Here is a 6,169-nt window from a genome sequence, read left to right as displayed (position 1 = left end):
TTCATGTGGCCCACCACACCCTTCACAAGCCATAACCGAGACCGTTTTTGTCATTTCTAACTTTTTGATTTTTGAAGAAAGGGCTTTGATTTGGGCTTGTAAAGAGGTGCTTTCATCAACCTTATGGGCGCCCGGGGCAATAGATTTATTGCCTCGGGGAGTGTGCCACTGAAAATTGGTTTGAGCAATTTCCTCAATTTGATTGTATATTTCATGTGGGCGGCGATTACCTAAAAGTCCCCCGAAGCTAGAGTCAAGTGTTTGTCTTGTGTGTGGCAACAACCCATTGTAGAAAGTGGATACTTGTTGCCATACCGCAAGACCGTGATGAGGACACTTTCGCAATAGCTCCTTGAACCTTTCCCAGGTTTCATATAAGGATTCCCCATCTTCTTGTGAATATGTATTAATTTCAGTCATTATTTTAGCCGTTTTAGCGGGAGGGAAATACTTATATAGAAATTTTTGGGCTAGTTCATCCCAAGTGTTTACCAACCAACTGGGAGGGCGTTGAGTCAAGCTTTTGCTCGGTCTTTTAGTGAAAATGGAAACATTAGAAGGCGGATGGCGTCATTTGATGCTCCATTGATCCGAAAGGTATCACATATTTCTAGGAAATAGTAATATGTAGATGGGGATCCTCGTCCGCAAGCCCATGGAAGGTTGCGGAGTTTTGAAGCATTTGTATCAAATGTGGCCGAAGTTCGAAGTTGTTAGCTTCAACATTCGGTGCATTGATAGCGGCCCCGAGATTACCCACGGTGGGTCGTAGGTAATCCATGAGGGTACGTTGGTCCGCCATTGGAAGTGGGTCCCCCGAAACTTTCTCTTGGTTTTTAGCTTTAAGTCTTTTTCTGAGAAAGCGTTCGGGTTCTTCTAGAGGTTCTTTTATGTCTCTACTAGAACTGGAGCTCATACACTACGTAGAAAGTTCGGATGTGGTGTCTGGTTCCAAGTCCTGCAATAAAAACAGAAAAGAATGTTGGTTAGAAAGTTCACCACGGCCCCGTGCTCAGTGAACACGGCCCGTGGTCGGAGATACAGCGATTGTTTTTCGGATCCCTGTTACTGGAAAGTTGGACACGGCCCCGTGTTGCACCGACACGGCCCCGTGCTCAGCTCTCTGTAACACGAAAAATAAAAACTGCCAGTGACACTGCTGGGCACGGCCCGTGTCTGACCAGGCACGGCCCGTGCTGAGCTCTGCAGAAACTGAGAAAAACTAAGAAAATCTTAAAAAATAAAAATAAAATAGAAAAAATGATTAGGCCGCTGATTCCTAACTTTCTTAAAATCCTTGTGTCCCCGGCAGCGGCGCCAAAAACTTGATGCGTGTTAGTGTATATATGTTTTAGGTGTATATTTTAAGCCCTTTTTACACTTTTTAGCCAAGTTTTAAATTTATAAACATGATATTTACTAACACTAAACACACATAAGGGCAAGTGCACCCATCGTGGACGTAGTATAGTGTTGGTAAGATACCGAGGTCGTCCAAGGACACAAGAGCTTTTAGTACCGGTTTATCCTCAACGTCTAATCAAATCAAAATGTTAGAAAAAGATTTTTAAACTAGAAAAATAAAACTAACTAAAATGCTGAAAAAGAAAATAAAAGTAAAAACAGATAGACAAGATGAATCACTTGGATCCGACTCGTGTGTAGTGTAACCTTTGATTGTTTTCGCACTTTTGCACTTGTTTAAGAGATTATCTTAGTTATTGTAGTAGGCCCCTCTTTTGAAGGCGACGTTACCCTCAACCCAGTAGTTTGAGTCAGCAAGGATACAATCCTAAAGGGTCGGATCATTGAAAGATAATGAATTAAGTTATTTATGCATAATGTGGTAGGCCCCTCTTTTGAAGGCGACGTTACCCTCGGCTAAGTAGTCTGAGTCAGCAGAGATACAGTCCTAAGTAGCCGGGTTAAAGTTTTAATAGTAGTTTAACTTATTAGGGGATCAAAGAGTTTGGACCCCCGCCATCCAATACCATTGGGTATTGAAGGAGATCCTACTAAATTTGACCCAGTTCCTTTGCAGGATCTATACACTGCACAATGGCAAGACTCTTACCAATCCGTTCCCTTAACCCCCGACCAGGTAGCCAACATACCTCCATATAGACCGTGGATATATGAATGGTGAAAATCTTTTATTTTATATAGACAGTAAAATAATGCCAAGACACCACGGACAAACGATAAGGAAGAATCACCTTCAACATAAGAAACTAGTAATTAAAGTCATTAATACAAAACCAACTAAAAAGTGCAAAAGATTAAAAATAAAAAAGTATTACACTAAACACTTGTCTTCACCAAGTGATGTAAGAGACTTAGGCAAACATGGCCTTTGATTGTCAAGAACTCTTACGATCAATCTTGGATCCCGAGACGACTCACACACTCTATGATGGACAATGGCTGATGGTGGTGGATGATGGTGTTGTGATGGTGGTGGTTGGTGGGTGAAGTGTGAGAGAGGTGGTGTGCCAAGGGATGAGTTGCAAGAGCTCCAAACACTCCTATTTATAGGCTGAACAGATGCCTGGGCACGGCCCCGTGTCCATCCGACTCTCTCTCTTCATTAATTGCAATTCGCAATTTCATTAAATGCGTCTACAAGAGTTGACCACGTCCCCGTGTCCGCTGAGCACGGCCCCGTGGTGGGCAGTAGAAGCTTCTATCACTTTGTCTTTTCTGCTGACACTTGGACACGCCCCCGTGCTCACTGAGCACGGGGCATGTTCAGTCTTCTGCCTTCTTGTTTTGCTTTGGGAAGATGCTGTCGGGGGGTCGGGCATGCCACGTTTGTTCCTTTTCTTGTATTTATGTTAGATTTAGCTGTCTTTTTGCTTCTTTTGTTCATTTCAGCTCATTTAATCCTGAAAATACAAAAGGAAGACAAAAGCACACTTTTTCCAACATTAGTACTAAAAAAGGGTTAGTTTTATGCCACAATTGATGTAATTTATATGTTGCATTTTGTGCACATCTATATATATATATATATATACATACATAGGGGGAGGTTCATTTGAGAAGAAAATTTAATTGAGAAGAAAAAGAACAAATGGTATAATTGTAAAATATTAAGTAGTTTTTTCTTTAACCTCATTTATTACTATTTTTAAGTAATTAATTACTCATAAAGACTATTATTCTCTATCATTTTTATGCAAATTTGACTAATATTTTTAGATTATGATATCTGATGGCGATATTGGGCTTTTTTTCAGATTGATTTTATTATCCAACTTGTATTAAAAGGGATGAAATGATGAGATTCAGAACAATCGAAGGTTCTACTGAAAGCATAGGTCACGACTGGTCTGTTTATTTTGTTTGTAAAGAATTCAGGTTTTGCGAAGAAAAAACATTCCGAACTAATGTCAGATCATGTACCGAAGAAGAAGTTGAAACTTCTCTTTGTTGTGAAACATGTATTTGGCAAAGGTCTATTTTATGTTTTGAAAACCTCTGTTTGTTATGAACAGATGTTAGAAAATAAAACAGTGGTTGATATATCTGTTGACTTTGGTCAACAGATGGATGAAAACAGATGGTTGAAACCACTGTTGGGATAAAATCAATGTTTTGTGGAGAAAACAGTGGTTGAAACCACTGTTGGGTTAAAACAGTGGTTTGAAACCATTGTTGGGTTAAAACGGTGGTTTGAAACCACTGTTGGGTTAAAACAGTGTTTTGTAGAGAAACCAGATGTTTGAAACCACTGTTTGGTTAAAACGGTGGTTTGACTGTGGTCGAATAATACTGTTTCTTTAATCCCTCACGTTTAATTTAAAACCATTGTATCGAATAATACTCTACCATGGTTTTAAGTTGATTTACAGGTCTTGAACGAGTGCTCGGAAGTAGAGACTTGGTTGAGAAAGTAGCAGCAACTTTAAGACACTTCCAAAGCACACTGAACCCGTTCTTCTGTCATTTGATATTAGAAAGAAAGCAGAAACACTCCATAGGTATATTCTCAACTTAAACCATATAGCAGTAACACGCATGAGGACATTATATCTTTGTGTAGTTTTCCAAAGGAATGGAACAACAGTTGATGATATTTTTTTTTATTTTTATCAGTTTTTTTTTTTGTAGTATTTATCTTTGACTTTTTTTTAGGCAAACCTAATGATGATTGACTTTTTGTAATTTGAAAAAAAGAACGTGAAAGGTTTGTGATTTCTACTAAAAAGCAAACCCAATGATGATTGACTTTTTGTTCCACATGTGGTAGTAGCCGATACATATTCAATCACATTAAATAAAGTTGTAGTTGTAGAAACCGCCGGCGAGAATGTGAAGCAGGTGTGTGAGTGTCTACTCGGTAAAACTAGCTGTAGAAACCACCTCGACAACATAGTCTTAGGTTAGTTTACATATTTGTAGTATACAGATAATTAGATACTGCATAATACATCACACTCATAAGTCATAAGTTCTCATTAGTTATTTAAAAAGTCATTTTTAGCTAAAAAATATATCTACATGACAGTGGCTATTCATGTTGATTTGAGTTTGAGAACTTTATGATGAATCTATTTATTCCTTCCATAAAATACATTTTACTAACCACTGCCAGTTACTTGCTGTCGTAAACCACTGTTAACAGCATCCAAACTTCCTACAATGGTGGAGATCGAGGAGTTTTTCGCAGTAGAGGAAAAAAAAAGAACAAAAATGGTTCTCAGACAAGTAAGTAGCATTAAACACCATTATGTGCTATACATCTAATTAGAACAATATTTTTTACACTAATTATGTTATTAATTTTACCAGGTACAACTTTGATGTGTGAATGATGTACAACAAATTCGTCCTATATATTTTATTTGTTCTTTTTCAATTTAATTAATTTACAGAAAATACAACAAATTCATCCTATATATTAAGTTACCCTGGAGGCGGCAACTAGAAACCGCCACAACCGCAGTCAAAATTGATTCGGTCCGGTAGGTCAGAGGGTGTCTGAGGAAGGAGCCATCGTTGGGGCAGAAGGATTTAAATCGGCAAGTGGAAGATTTTTTAAAAAAGTTAACAAGGGTATGAGATTACAGCGGCAAGAACTTTGTGTGTATAGTGGATAATGTTCCAAAAGAAGTATGTTTTTTCCTATTTTCTTTTTCGATTTTGATTTCCTGTTCTTATTCTGAATTAACCAATTTATGTTAGATATATTCTTCAGACTTGTGCCCATGTGATCAAATCATATATGAGGACTTTTATCACGCACACCAAGTGTTTGATGATATGTTAAGGAGAGGATATCATCCAGATGGTGTGACTTGCACAAAACTGATAAAAGGTTAGTGTATGAAAGGTAATGTAAGCTAGGTATAGAGATTAACTTTTAGTTTCTATAATTCAATTTTTAGTAATCGATTATGTACATAGTTATTAAAAAGTATTTCTAAAATAAGAGATTTTGATAGTGTACATGGTGTTCATGAAAAGTGGGCAAGGATAGAGAATCAAGGGAAGATGGTGATGAGAGTCACTGACATTTTTGGTATTTTCAAGCAAATTGAGAGAAACTTTCACATTAGCTCACTCAATTTTTTTATGTTGTGAAAACAAATTAGTTAATACACTAAAAATATAGTAACCCAATCATGTTTTTTCGGGTATTCTGAATAGCAATCAACAACCCTTTACATGCCGCTACAGGTGGATGAGGATTAAGACCTACTCCAGGAACCAGTTCTCGAACATGATGCTTCTGGTCCTTTATTGTTCTCAGTTTGGGAACTCGTGTTGAGGTACGTATATGAACATTCTTTTATCTCTATAAACAAAACCATGAAATTAGCGTAGTGTTAATTTAAGAGTTTAAAAACGAATCAAGTATTTTGCTTTTGAAATGTGCAGTGGAACTCGCCGAGCTTGGAACACATATCGTATGACATGGTGGCTGAATACTTCTCTCTCCTAGGAGCATTCGAGTCTGAACTAGAGTTGTCTACCCGACAACCTGAGCCATTTCATGAGCAAATTCGAATTTAAAACTTAGGGGCATCATTTGATTTGTTGGATTTTAATCCAACTGGATTAGCTCATTTTGGTAGCACATAAATGATCACAACTTCGTAAATAATAATCATATAGTTTGTTGGATTTTAATTCAACATCTTGAATTTAAAACATAGGGACATCA

At 37.6% G+C, this 6,169-nt stretch overlaps 1 long non-coding RNA gene and 1 other non-coding gene across 3 annotated transcripts; both read left to right on the top strand.

The window, feature by feature from the left end:
- Window positions 1-319: 319 nt before the first annotated feature.
- On the top strand, window positions 320-426 carry LOC118491762. The gene has a single exon (XR_004892207.1). It is a non-coding gene; the product is annotated as a small nucleolar RNA R71 (small nucleolar RNA).
- Window positions 427-3,244: 2,818 nt separating this feature from the next.
- Window positions 3,245-6,168, top strand: LOC110934967. 2 transcript variants are annotated; one of them, XR_002588761.2, is made up of 4 exons: window positions 3,245-4,710; window positions 4,795-5,320; window positions 5,683-5,774; window positions 5,884-6,168. It is a non-coding gene; the product is annotated as an uncharacterized LOC110934967 (long non-coding RNA). The 2 variants fall into 2 exon arrangements; XR_004890541.1 differs by having other exon boundaries at window positions 5,448-5,774.
- The last annotated feature ends 1 nt before the right edge of the window (window position 6,169 follows it).

Source organism: Helianthus annuus, chromosome 4 (genome assembly GCF_002127325.2).
Source record: "Helianthus annuus cultivar XRQ/B chromosome 4, HanXRQr2.0-SUNRISE, whole genome shotgun sequence".
NCBI lineage: Eukaryota > Viridiplantae > Streptophyta > Magnoliopsida > Asterales > Asteraceae > Helianthus > Helianthus annuus.
This window is presented reverse-complemented; position numbering and strand designations above follow the sequence as displayed.